We start from the raw sequence: 15,141 nt of genomic DNA, 5'->3' as shown, positions 1-15,141 counted from the left end.
GAATCAGACTAAACAACAACGAAAGAAAAAAAATGCTACTGATGAAAATCTTAAGATGACAACAGTTGTAACACAACCTTGATTGTAGTGATACTTGAAGAAATAAACGTACATCTTAGAAACCATGAAATACAACGTTATTATCAGTTTCACATATGAGGAAACTAAGAGAATCAAATAACTTGTTAAGACCAGATAGTCTGCTGAGATCAGCCCAGGGCTCTGACTACATTTTGTGTTCAAACTGTTAACACTTATGCTCTCACAAATGCTTTGGATCTGGGAATATTTAGAAGAGAAACTTAACTGCATGATTTATCTATATTTGACTTATTAAAATTAAGTTGAAACTGCCTTTTCCAAATTTCACATATTGAGATATTAGAATTGGAACCCACTTACCTAACATGGTAAAGAACTAAAGCAGGACGAAACACACTGACATAAAAAGGACACGAAGAGACATTTTACCAAAAATAGGCTATTGTGGATACTGATAAAAATATATGCAAATTTTCACTTCTGTGAAGGCTGGGAAAATGGATACTCTCTTAAATTATAGGAGGGAGCTTGAGCTGACATACTTCTAAAGTGCATCTGTGTATTCTGTATCAAAACAGGCATACTTTTTGACCCAGGCATTTCCCAGCTAAGAATATAAGCTGAGTTCATGGGCAAAGAAGTGTATCTGAGGACTTCCCTGTGGTCCAGTGGCTAAGACTCCATGTTCCCAATGCAGGGGGTCCTGGTTCGATCCCTGGTCAGGGAAGTAGATCCCACATGCTACAACTAAGAGTTCTCATGCTGCTGTGAAGATTCAAAATGCCAAGTACTGGACCTGGTGCTGCCAAATAAATATATAAAATAATTTAAAAAGAAAATAAAAGAAGTGCATCTGATGAGTATACAGTGATTTTTTTTTTTTTTATAATCATGAAAAACTAGAAACAACTTGAATGTTCAACAGTGGAGAACTGGGTACACGAATTCTAGTATTCCCGTTCAATGAAAATTAAACTGCTTTGGAAAACAATGATCTTGATCCATAATTACTGACATGGAAAAATAAAGCAGCTTATAGACAATATATATTTGCTTAAGGAGATGATATCCACTGAATTTCCATCACTATTACCAAAACGGGGGAGGCAGTTATGAGACTATATCAGTACTTTTATGCTGTCAAGGAGAGAGTGGAATTCACATTTTTATCCCTGACTCTGAAATGAGTCCCTCACCTTTCTGATTCCCACCTCTGTAAAAGAGGAGGTTAAAAAAAATAGAATGATTAGAATCTTCCTAGTTCTAAAACTTAAATGCACATTCACTAAAGAGCAGATTTAAATATGACACAAGCATGTGTTAAACTTCATCCAGAGCATGCTAGTTAACTGAGTTACCAAGTTCGGTGGTTCAGCAAGGTACCAAGTGCCTTGCTAGGCAAGTGCCCTTGTGGAATGGGCTTTGCATTTCTTTTCACTGCTGCTATCTAGGAGATAAAATGAAATCATCAATAAGAGAGAGGGAAAGTCAGGCTGGTGATTGTTACTGCTACTGGAGGATCATCACATCAGAGTTAAACAAAAACTAGGATTCAGAGTTTGACAAGATTTTAGAACCTATCAATACTCTGCTGAAACTTGTGGCTATGACTAAAATAACTAAGATACTTTCAGAGACAGAATTTGACTTATCTGTGAGCACCTCAAAAACAAAAAGCAATTTCTTACGGATGATAGTTACTCTACATGTAGTGGCATTTGTGCAGAGTTTTTGTCTGCCTCAATCAAACCATTGGCTGTGTATCCTAACTTGGTGGAAACAGCAGAACCAGTGACAGCCCAGAGGTCTTAAATATTCTTTGTGCATACACTCATTTTGTTTTTCTAGCCTGGCTTTTACCCACTAGAGGGGATAATGCATTTTCTCCAGGGAATTCAGAGACTATCTTATATGTCTAAAGGAGATTGAATAATGCATACACATATAAAGTTGCATGTATGGTAATTGACATTAGGTGCTCCATTAAACAATGAAATGTCACAGTGTACCAGTTCTTCCGGACATGTTGCCATGGATACCCAGTGTGATGGAGGTGGGGAAAGAGTTGCTTAGGAATTCAGTGATTTCATTTTGAGGTGAAGTGAAAAAATAAACTGTTTAGAGATAGGAACCATTAAAATAGTTGTTGTTATATACAAATAGCTCTTTTCAAAATCATCAGTCTTTCAAAATGAGTATCAATTAATGACTGTTAATTTATATTGTCTGTTGTTTTGTAAACCAAAAGGCTGGGCAGAATTCTTCATTTCAGCGAGGAAACTATGTGGCATATAGATAAGAGAACATATTTTAATCAAAGATGAATAAAACAAAATCAAGAGTAGAATTACAGAAATGGCAGGAGGCTAGTAGGAAGTAAGTTCTCCAAGGGTTTGCTCAGATGCACTCAGTACTGTGAACCCTCAGGTAACCTTTGGATTGATTACAAAGCAAAGATTTGGAAAAGGAACAAGTTTTAAGAATTAATAAGATACAACAGAAGAGCTAGTAAGGATGGCAGCTAACTAGTGTAATATGATTTCATGTCCTCCCCGTATCTAAGAGCAGGTTGCAAGCAGGACTGATTCCAGTTCTTGGATTTCCTGGAGGTATCCATGACTTATCCCAACATTACCCAGAGGAATTCTCATCTCTAATCAAGCAGATTCCCAAACAAGTTCCCTGGAATGGAAAGACAGGGCTCCGGTGTTCATCTAGATGTGTTCTCAACTGTGTACATTTTGTTGAAAACAGGAAGATTTTTTTGGAATTGGTGTTTCCTTATTCCATCTCTGCTTCCCTTAATACAAGTCATTCTTCTCTCGCCTTCCAGTATTTGTTTTTCCTTTCTGATACATTGGCCACGTGGATACCAAAGCAAACAAACAAAAACCCCACCAGATCAGATGATGTCCTTTCTGCTCCAGACACTTTTGATGGTTCCTCTTACTTCCAGAGTAAATTCTAACTCCTTGATATGACATCAGAGAATTCCCTGGTGGGTGGTCTAGAGATAAGAACTCTGCACTTCCACTGCAGGGGGCCCAGGTTCCATCCCTGGTGGGAAACTAAGCCCTCACAAGCCCGTCGGTCTACATAAATAAGTAAATTTACAAAAAGTAAAGAATACAAGAAATAAGGGGGTTTTTTAGTGCACATTAAAAAAAAAATACAATAGCCCCCTCTAAGAAAGTTCACCCTCAATAAAGCTCTTTAACCTCTTCTGCTTTCCATTCACGCAAACTGTATATCAGCTTCATAAGAGGACAGGATGTTCTCCAAATGGGCAATGTGCTTTCCTGCCTCCAGCTGAAATGCATCTCTACCTGCTCCCAGCCTATCAGAAGCCTCTTGTCCTTAAAATACCCCTCCATAAACGCTCTTCTTCCCTGCCTCCACTCCTCCCAGGGGAGTTAAAATGTCCCTCTGTTTTCCTAGAAGACTGTTTACACCTCTATGGAGCCCTTGTGCTGTGCTGTGCTTAGTCGTGTGATAAAATTAAGAGACAGTTGAGAGCATACCTTCGTAAAATTACAGAAATTTAAAAGTTGACAAAGATCTCACAAGCCCAATTTTCCTAATTTTGGCTGCATATCAGAATGACCTGGTGGGCATTACTGACTGGGGGATTTTTGCAAAAACGAATGCCTGTGGCCAGCGATTTGTTATGTAAGTGAATACTAAAACATCTGCAGTCAATAACTTTTCAGGTAACAGAAGATGTAGTAATACATCTCTAGTTAATATATATATATATATATATATATATATATAGCTTGACCCTACTTCCAAGGATTCTGATTTAGTAGTTCCAGATTAGAATCTAGGTGTGTGTGTGTTCAAATATTTATCCCCTGATGTAGCACATCAGTAGACTGACACTGGCATTTAGGGAGCCTTGATCTCCCCTAATCAGAGATTCTCATTACGAGATGATTTTCTTCATCCTCTGGTTATCTGGACACTTTGAATACCTATGGTGATTGGAATTTATAAAAGACACCCTTTCTTCTTTTGCATTGCTCTCTTTTATAGGCCTTCATTGGTTTTAGTTAGAATTTGCTACCTTTTAACTCTGCCCATTGGTTCTAGTACTGTCTGCTGGAGCCATATAAATTGTTTAGCATTGCCTCCACTGCAGCCTTCAGATATTTGGAGACAGTTATGATGCCTTTTAAAACCTTCTTTTATTTAGGATGTAGAACCCTGTCTATCCTTAGTGTTGCAACTTAATTCAGAAGCCATGTCACTATATATAAAGGTCTTAGTAGATGCCAGAACTGTGTTGCAAGTTGAAGAACCTGTGGGGATCTTACAGGTGACCTGGGAGGAGATAAACTTGTAAATAAATGCCTTCAGTACAGAGGCAGTGGGCTCTGTAGTCAGATCTGTGTGGGATCCCTAGCTCAGCCACTTGACTAGCTTCCTCTTTCTGCAAGCTCTTTGTACCCTGATTCCTCATTTCTATTAATGGGATGAGAATACTAATATGACCTACTGCAGAGTACCTTTGAGGGAATTAGAGGTTTTCAGTACAATGCTTGGCATACAGTAAGTGTTCACTACATTTGGGCTAAAAATATAAGCTAAGAGCAAAGAAGATGTATTATGACTTGGAAGGCAAAGTTTATATGGTACTGAAATATATATTTATAAATATTTTATTTATTTAGGTATTTACATGGCTGTGCCAGGCTTAGTTTCAGTGTGTGGGATCTAGTTCCCTGACCAGGGATCGAACCCAACATTGGGAGCATGGAATCTTAGCCTCTGGGCTACCAAGGAAGTCCCTGAAATAAAAATATTGAAATAAAGTTTCCATGTACAAGTTAGGTGAATTTATACATGCTTTCCCAAGTACATAAAACCCACTTAATCCTTGTGAAATTAAATTAAATATATTTACTCATGTCCTTCTTAACACTTACTTTAATAATTTAGGTGGCATCTAATTCAGTTAATATAGTAATAGGAAAAGTAGTTGATGTGTTAAAAGACTCGGTAAGAATAAGAACCTGAAAAGATTTCAATCAATGAGCACATTGAGCCAGTAGATGGAAATGAAACATTTTATACCTTGACCCCCCTGGAAAGCTAAGTGTCGGGTAGAAGATGGGGAAGATACAGCTTAAGGGAAGGATGTTTTAGATTATTTGGTTTACTGTGAGTTAATATGTGACATATCTGCCAGAAAAGTTAATGTGATTTTTTTCAAGCCATGATAAGAAAAATTTAGGATCCTGAATGATTAAAGATTGTGCCCTGCTCTCTTTAAAGTTCTAGATCTGTTCTTACCTTTTTCTTACTGATTGGGAGGTCAGGCAAGTCAGCTAACATCACTGGAACAAAGTTTTTTCACCTATAAAATAGGGATAATTCCTGCTTAGTCATATTTACTTTGAATTATAAAGCTCAATTATAATGAATATAAGTGAGATTGTTGTCACTATAGAGAATTTTGTCACATTCTATTCATATGATTCAAAACCCCTTTTCTTTGATATGACTGATAATATTACTAGTTTTATTAACCATCTGGAATTTTAATTAGCTAAAATTTAACTGAAATCTTAGAGATTGTGGCATAGACAGTATTGTTCATCTTGCTTTACCTTCAGTAGAAATATGGACATTAAAGTAGTTAGTGAATGGTGAATTATTTTTTACCTCTTTTAGTTTGTATATTCACTGGCAAACCTAACTGTGCATTAAAGTGACGGAGGTATTTTAGAATAAGTGAAAAAACCTCGAGAGCATCCAGCGCTAAGGTTAGCTATAGCAAAAGCAGTATAAACTACCTTGTTGAAAAGCTTGTGTTCTACTTTTAGTGGAAAAGGATACTGCAGGAATATATGGAAAGAACAGATTGATAGTTTCTTTTACACTCTTTGCTGCTGGTGGCTTGTGCTTTTTTGGGAGGCGGTAAGAGACTCCTTTTCTGCATCCTCTTCCTCTGTCTCTCAACTGTTATAACAACAAAAATTCATAATATGAAGATCAAGAGCCTGCAGATTACAGTTCTTTCTAATTATCTTTTAAAGCCAAACATGAGCATTAGAATCCTTTCACATATAATATGACAGTTTCCCGTCAGCCCTACACTGACATTTTTCTTGTGTTCTCTGTAGCTACGGAAGAGCCTGGCTAGAGAAGGAAAGAGACAGAGGGTGAGGAAGAAAGGGAGAGTCTAAATGACAGTCTTTTGAATAGTGTAAGTTCAATCCCTAAAACAAAAAGCACGATCTTTTTTTCCGCTAAATAATGTGCTCTCCAGCTTCACCTCTCATCCTGAGACACATGAAAGAGAAAGTAAAAGAGGTGACCCAAATCACAGAGTGCCTTTGATAGGAGAAATTCAGCTGTTTTGAACACTTACAATCAAAGGAAGTGGTTTCCCTAATTACATGAACTATGTGAAATCTCTCAGAATAGCTCTTCCACCCCAGGATTCCTTGCACTTTAGAAGTTTGCATAAAAAGCTCACATGGAGAATGAGATGCAAAGTGTTTGATTCAGATTTTATTAGGCAGAAGAGTGCCCATATCCATCCTGCAGTTTGCCAGCTGCTCGGGTAGGGACCACTATACCTGGTTTTCATGTAGCTGTCTCTCAGACCTGCAACATTAAGATCTTTGTTCTATCCTTTTCTTGCAAGGAGCACCACTCTTCAGGAGCAGTAGCTATGAAAATATTCAGAAGATTCGTCTTCCCATTTTCTCTCTCAACCTGAAATGGATCCATAGCTATGTTTGTGAACTTTGCATGGGAAAACATGATTTCCTGGGTTGGTCGCTGGGTTGTGTTCAAGTGTTAGATTTTATTAAGCTCTTCAGTAGATTTTAATATTTTAAATATAATCATTTACCATAAAATTTACATGCAGATTTCCCCCATGTACTCTCAGAATCTAGACTAGGAATCTGCCAAAACACTTGGCCTGAAGAATAATAGCAATTATGGTGGTATTAAATCTTTTGTATTTTGCCAGTCACTTTGTTATCAAGGCATGTAGGATGGTGCAGGTGTGTAGAGAAGAGAATTACAGATATCCTGAGTTCTCTTGTTTGAGAAGGTGGGTATCAGTTTGAAGCCACCAGAAGACAGAAGCATCCATCTTAATTAAAATATCTACTTCAGAAGATTTTTTTTCCCCCCTGGAGGAGTAATTTTATATATAAGGGAAATTGTCTAGTAAGTTTAAGTAACAATAAAAAAAGGCATATGTGTGTTTCCTTTTGCCTTTCTTTTCTTTCTTCCAATGAATAAGTATTTTACTATTGTATCTTATATTCTGTTGAAAATTTGTGGGTCCGAAGAACGAAATGGGAATCCAGGAACAGAAACAGCAGGAAATTTTATTTTGTCTAGCGTTTAAAGTACTGACTAATTTGTAATCCACGTAAAATATCCTAACATTAGGACTGTTGGCTCTTGGGCAGTGAGATTTAAGTAAAAGAAAATAAGAGTGCCCTTCAACGAACCAACCTATAAAAATCTATTTAAACAATTACATAGCAGTTTCTTTGTACTTTAACAGTCCTCATTTATTTCAGAGAAATAGCTTATTTGAAAAGATACATAGGTTGATAAGGATTTGTCATCTTAGAATATTTAAAATCCAGAAGTGTGCATGACTATGAACTGTGGTGTGTTGTGAACTCCTAATTATGGGTGGATAAAGATTTGGCTATTTTGTACATAGTCTCATCAATATAATAAGAGAAAGGAGATTTGAAAGGTGATGAAGGATTGATACTGTGGGAGGTATTTTGCTTAATAGGTAGGTTTGCACATAATTGTGAAAAGGTCTGTTATCTGAGAAATCTACTATAATACTCAAACTGAAAGTTTAATAGCTGTTTTAGTCCAACAATCCTAAACCCCCATTTTAAAAATCAGTAATTTGAAGTTCAGAACTGTTACGTTGGGTAGCAGTAAATTCAGTTGCAGGGTCCAGGCCTTTGGTTTGCCAGTTTGGAGCTCTTGTCAGGAGCACACCTGTTCCTACTGCTTCTGTTATTCTTTTTGAATGACGTTAAATTGCCTGCCCTATGCTTGTTGTAAGAGAGGAGGTTAAACATGCTTAAATGATAGGCATGTGATAACACTTTAGTGGTAAACGGTCATTTTGGTTTTCTTCTTCATAGTATTTCTATCAACTAAGAAATAGTACCACATAAATCACAATTCAACTTCTTGTTCATGATCAAGACTGTATCTATGCCGTCCCGGAGACTGAGAATTGTATATGTTATGTAAAATTCTGCAGCCTCTCTGGAAAACGGGTTCTGTAATCCTTACCATTCAGAAGTCAGCTTCATGGCTGGCTTAAATAACTTCTGTTAAGGTTTTATCTTAGATCCCTTGCATTATCCTCAAATGATTATAAATAATATTATTCAGACAGTGCTTTTACCATTTATGCAGCACTGTTGATTATGTCATTCCGTATATAAAGTGATGAAACAGGTTCAGTATGATTCCCAAAATTATACCTTAGAATCCAGAGCTGAATCTTAGGGTTTTTGGCTGTGGATCCAGTACTCTTTACCAGACATAGAATCTCAGCTTTGGAAAAGACCTTAATTGACAATATTCTAGATGCCTGGATCTCCTCTGCAAAATTCCTGCCACAGATGGGCATTGAGCATCTGTTTGAATTCTGATTATCACTGCTAGAGAACTCACTGGAACATTCTCAATGCTCCTGGAACCTTCACCTTTGGAAAACTGTGACCATCCCAGAGTTCTTCTCTGAGTTTTTCTGAGTCTGTACCACATGCTAACAGTACATCTTTGGTCAGTCATAAAAAGAATAAAGTAACACTATAAAATTATACTCATCAGAAAACTCTTACCAAATGGCATTTATTAAGCATTTAATTGTCCCCTAACTTGTAATTATAAGTAATAGAGTGTCATTTATTGTAGTTTTTTAGTTGTCTGTCAGTTTTTTAAAGTTTTTTCTTCATTTTTGGAATCTCTTCCTAGTTTTAAAGTGACTAGTTCTTACTTAAGTGAAGAACCCAATTGGATATAATATACTAATAATAGAAAAATAGAGCCCTAGATATTATATTCTATACACTTCAGTATCATACCTCTTTTTAATGTTTATACTTTTGTCCACTTGCTCACTATGACCCTGCTATACTTAAAACCAGACATTTCCATGTTATATTTATTTTCTATATTTTACTTTTTATATTAAGAAGGTGATAAATGTTTTTTAAAAAATCAAACATTATACTGTGTAAAAAGTAAAAAAGCAAAAAATTTCTCCTCCCTACAATCTTATTTTATGAAAAACCTCAGCTTATGAATGACTTAACAGATTGATTTTTTTTTCCCTCTGCATTTTTAACAGTACTAGTACTCTTTCTACTTCCCAGCTGGCTCTGTGGTAAAGAATCCACCTGCCAATGCAATATCCCTGGGTCAGGAAGATCCCCTGGAGAAGGAAATGGGTATAAAAATTTGTAATAATAATGCTAATAACCTATATTTGGGGCTTAATAAAGTCCAGTTTTCTTGGTGCTTTATATGCCTGGACTCATTTAATGCCTAACAATAGTAAATCATATTCTAATATTCCTTTTCATTTTACAAAGTGTTTTCACATTTATTTGATTTGTATTAAAACCCTGTGATATGAAACTAGAGAAGACTAGGGAGGTATAACAACTAAATGTGATGTGAACCCTCTGGAGAGGGTCCTAGACCACAAAGAGGACATTCACGGAGCAACAGGTGAAATCCAAACAAAGTCTGGAGTTTGGTTAATAGTGATGTACTACAGTAATATAAGATATTATATTAACTGGACTAGGGCTCTACAAGGCCTCTTTTTTTCTGTGACTCTAAATACTCTAAACAGCTTTTCTCTGAATCTAAAAATTATTCCAAAGTAAAAATTTTGAAAGTTTTTATTATCCCCAATTCCACAGATTCCTAATGTTTGAAAGGCCAAGTGACTTGCTGAGTGGCACATAGGGGAGTTAGTGAAAAACCAGAACCTAAAACCCTAGTCCTTGCCTTTCTGGTGCCGCCCATGCCTGTATTTGGCTCCATGCCACCATTCTCCCAATAGTCTTTAGTGCTGGGAGGTAATACCCTTACTTTACAGATGATAGATCATTGTGATGGATGTTCACTCCTGGAAAGATAACTCAGAAATATTTTTCTGATTGACTTTGAGCCAGTAGTCCTTCCATATTTGAATGGAGGGTCTCGTACATACATTGGGCTCATTTGATTACACTAACACAACAGAAATCTCATTACGATGAATGACAGCCAGGGCCAGAGGCAGCTGTTCTGAAAAAGAATAATGGTGTGGCGTGGTCCTCTGTGACCCTGACCCGGAGATCTGAGCATGGGCAGGAAATAGAAACACAAGAACAGCCCCACCAAGTTCTCATTCTTTCTGCAAACGTGGTGATTGTGAGGCTAATGATGGTTAAGCTGGATTCCTTACCCTGAGTGTGGCAAAGAGAAGTAATGTTCACTTTCTTTCAGCTTGGCACTTTATTTTTAAAAGAGTAGGGAACTGTAAGATTTGTTTAGAGATTAGAAGAACCAGGCTTAACAACTTGTGGTCATCTTTGGTATATTTTGGTCTTTGGATTTAGAGTCTTCCGGCAGCTGTGGTGTTACCTGAGTTTGTAGGATGACAGATGCCGTCACTGTCTCCCAGTACTGTATTCACTAGACTCTCTCTGGTCTTCGGTCACTGTTCTGCCCAGACCTGTGTTTTGGCCTCTTGTCTCCTTTTGTGAGTTTCACTGTGCTCTCGCTGTCAATCTTTGGATCTGTTTTCCAGAAGTTCATAGTTCTAGCAGGTGTTCTCTGTGTCCATGATCAGTTCTGTGTATCTTCTAAACAACTTTTCTTTGTTCACTCTAGGAATGATTTATTGAGGAATGATTTATTGAAGTAAACCAGGTGCCCAGCATGTACTTTCCAGGTATATTTGGCCCTCACAGCTGCTTAAATAGATAACTGATTTTGTTATTTTAGAGATGACAGCAAGTTCAATGATATTGAGGGACTTGCAAGGCCACACAGTTTAGACATGATAAAGTTGAAATTCAGCCCCAGCATTTCCAGCTCCTAAGTAATGAGGCCACAGTTTAGCTGCCACAGAACCACTGTCGAGGCCAGTGCACATTAGACTCACCAGGGAAGCTTCTAAGGCACACCTGTGCCTGGGGCCCACCCCATATCAATTTAGTCTGGTTTAAGTCAGGAAGCTAGAATTTAAGGGACTTTAGATCATTCATTTCGGAGAAGACAATGGCACCCCACTCTAGTACTCTTGCCTGGAAAATCCCATGGACGGAGGAGCCTGGTGGGCTGCAGTCCAGGGGGTCGCTACGAGTTGGACACGACTGAACGACTTCACTTTCACTTTTCACTTTCATGCATTGGAGGAAGAAATGGCAACCCACTCCAGTGTTCTTACCTGGAGAATCCCAGGGATGGGGGAGCCTGGTGGGCTGCCGTCTATGGGGTCGCACAGAGTCGGACACAATTTAAGCGACTTAGCAGCAGCAGCAGCAGCAGATCATTCATTTGGTCCTTTTTACCTCCAAATTTTGACATTTTATCAGTAGGTGAGCTGAGGCCGTGAATCACATAGCCTTTGAGTGTCAGAACCAAGGCTAAATTAGGTCTCTTGATTCTGATTCTAGAGTTCTTTCTATACTCAGATCAAATAAATATGTAAAAGTATTTACTCTGTTATGTATATGTATAGTCACAGGTGAGTTTGTTTATCCTTTTGTAACATACAGAAATGTGTGTGCATGTACATCTGTGTGCATGTATAGAACATGTACATCTATGTGATTTTGAAAATTGACATTCATTTGTGAGAGAGGATGTTCTGTGTCATGGTGGAAATCATAGGCTTTACAACCAGGCTACCTGGTTTGAATCTTGCCTTCACTGCTTCTTAGCTAGGCTTGTAATTCCTTTACCTATCTGTGTTCTCCTACGTATACTCCACATTCCAAGCAAACAGAAGTGCTACTGTCTCAAACATGCTGCCCCATGCTGTCTCTACCCAAGTTCTTGCTATTCCCTTTCTTGGAATGCCAAGCCTTCTCTAGCTATAAATTAAAGCCTAGTTCATTTTCCATTGTCTAATTGAAGCTTTCCATTACCCCCAGCTTCACCTAATCTCTATATGGGTCCTCCACAACACTTTCTATTTCTTATAATCATTGTGTTGCATATTGTTATTATGCACTTTTATTTTTCCCCTCTATTGTGTGAGCCTTGATAGTAGGGGTTTATTTTATTTTTATATAACTTAGGATGCCTGTGTCTCTTGCTTGATTTCATTCATACCAGGAAATAGCACAGGTATAGATCTAAGGGACTTTATCAGAATGTTCAGGGGAGGTTATATTTAACTGAAAAACTCAGAATAGAACCCATAAAGGGCATTTAAAAGAAAAGATCAGAATTCAGAATTAGCTAGGGAAACTTTAACAATAGAATAAAAATCCAGCCAAATATAATGGGATTAAGAAATGAATAAAAAGCAAAGAAACAGAACTTAGTGAAAAGTATTATTTCAAGACGTTTTGATGTTTAGAAAAGTAGTTTGAGAAAAGGGTCAAGAAAAGTTGTTTGTTTCTTGGAGAGGTGAAACTCAAGCATTTTTTAGGCCTAGAGGATAGAACTAGAAAGAGATTGTTCCAGAAAGGATATAATTGATGGATTATATGTCCTGAGTGAAAAGGGGAGATATAAAAAGCACAGGTGGGGAAAAAAAAAAGAGCACGGACGTCAGTGTAAGATCTGGGAAGGAAGGATACCTTTTTCTCGGAGACAGAAAGGCAGGAACTGTAAGGAAGGAATACTGAGGGCAGTTATGCCTGTTTCTCGGGTGTAGAGCATCCATAGTGATCTGAGACAAAAAGGCAAGAGTACCTAAAGGCCATGAGTAGAGTCAAGGTTTATTGTAGATAACTCATAAAGATTATCTTGTTTATTACTTGATATCATCATTGTCTGTCTTCCTCTCTAAATTGTAAGCTCTGTGAAGGCAAGGGCTTTGCTATCTTGTCCATCACTATCCTCAGCCCCCAAAAAATAGTGCCTGGCACAGAAATACTCAGTAAATGTTTGTTGAGTGAACAGAGAATGAAGAAGGGAGGAAATTGGAGATACTTGAAATTACTGCTACAGCCTTCTAGTGTTCAGTAAATGGAGATGTAAACAGAACTCTTTGGATAGGATTGCTGAGAGCGCTCTTTAAAGAAAGCTGACCTAAGAGAATGCCCTTATACCCTTTCCTCTTTCCTGCTGCCTCCAGTATGAATATAAAGGCTTAGAACCTCAGGCGTTGTGTTGTGGCCATCTGGTAACCTTGAGGATGTAAACTAGTGTGAAGGACGGTGAGGCAGACGGTACCAATCATTGTGGAGCTGCCATGCTGGGCTCCCCGCAGCCTTCATGTTCTGAGACAATGTGAGCTACTTGTTTAACTACTGTCATTTTGGATCTCTGTTTCTTTCAATAGAAAGAAGCCACAATGGGGCTTCTCTTGTGGCTCAGCTGGTGAAGAATCCACCTACATTGTAGGAGACCTGGGTTCGATCCCTGGGTTAGGAAGGTCCCCTGGAGAAGGGAAAGGCCACCCATTCCAGTATTCTGGCCTGGAGAATTCCATGGACTGTATAGTCCATGGGGTCACAAAGAGTCAAACATGACTGAGCAACTTTCACTTTCTTTCCATAGAACCAGTTAATTAGAGAGGGAAAACTGAAAGGAATTAAGGGACTAGAGACCTCAATAAGATCAACTGAAGAGCAGGTTTAAGGGGAATAAGGCTAAAAGGTTAAGGTAAAAAGGGGCCTTCTAAGTTTGAGATGGGTGGGTAATAGAAAGATCTAAGGATGGTCATAAATTGCTAAAGCAGAATGCTAGTGAAGGCTGCTGGAGGAGAAAAAGTGAAGGAGAGAGTATCTTTGTGCACAGAGAAGTAACCAAGAGGTAACCCTTCAAATAGACCAGTGTTTCTTTGAGTTTTCTGATGGGCCACCAGGGGTCTATCTGTGGACCCTGGAGTCTTATCTTGAAGAGTCCAACTTGAGATACAATACGAAATACTATTTTATTTTATGGCTTCATTGTTAAAATGATTTAAGGCAGCTAATAAAAATACAAATTGTGAGATTTAAAAATTAAAATAGGAAAATGGGGCAAAGGGAAAATATGGTAAAAAAACAAAATGGACAGAAATGAAAATAGTATGATAAAAACACACTCATGAGGTTCTTTATTCTTTCTAGATATAAGCAACAAATTTGTGGCTAAGCTTTCTAGCAATCAACTTGAAAAATGTAACATGATAGGTTGTTGAGCAATGGGAATTAAAAACCAACCAGTTCAGGAAAATCACAAATATTCCTTTTACTAAGACCAGATAGATTCAAGGGATTATATCTGATAGAGTGCCTGAAGAACTATGGATGGAGGTTCATAACATTGTACAGGAGGTGGTAATCAGAATCATCCCCAAGAAAATGAAAGGCGAAAAGACAAAATGGTTGTCTGTGGAGGCCTTAGAAATAGCTGAGAAAAGAAGAGACATGAAAGGCAAAGGAGAAAAGGAAAGATATACCCATCTGAATGCAGAGTTCCAAAGAATAGCAAGGAGAGATAAGAAAGTCTTCCTCAGTGATCAATGCAAAGAAATAGAGGAAAACAATAGAATGGGAAAGACTAGAGATCTCTTCAAGAAAATTAGAGATACCGAGGGAACATTTCATGCAAAGATGGGCACAGTAAAGGACAGAAATGGTATGGACCTAACAGAAGCAGAAGAAATTAAGAAGAGGTGGCAAGAATACACAGAAGAACTATACAAAAAAGATCTTCATGACCCAGATAACCATGATGGTGTGATTACTCACCTAGAGACAGACATCCTGGAATGCAAAGTCAAGTGGGCCTTAGGAAGCATCACTACAGACAAAACTAGTGAAAGTGATGGAGTCCCAGCTGAACTATTTCAAATCCTCAAAGATGATGCTGTGAAAGTGCTGCACTCAACATGCCAGCAAATTTGGAAAACTCAGCAGT

General features: G+C 37.9%; 1 protein-coding gene across 4 annotated transcripts in view; it reads left to right on the top strand.

Annotated features, from left to right (window-relative positions):
* Window positions 1-15,141, top strand: part of MAP3K20 (mitogen-activated protein kinase kinase kinase 20) — a 164,348-nt gene that overhangs the window by 49,416 nt on the left and 99,791 nt on the right. The window lies entirely within an intron of this gene.

The sequence above is a fragment of the Dama dama genome, chromosome 33 (assembly GCF_033118175.1).
Source record: "Dama dama isolate Ldn47 chromosome 33, ASM3311817v1, whole genome shotgun sequence".
Lineage (NCBI taxonomy): Eukaryota > Metazoa > Chordata > Mammalia > Artiodactyla > Cervidae > Dama > Dama dama.
This window is presented reverse-complemented; position numbering and strand designations above follow the sequence as displayed.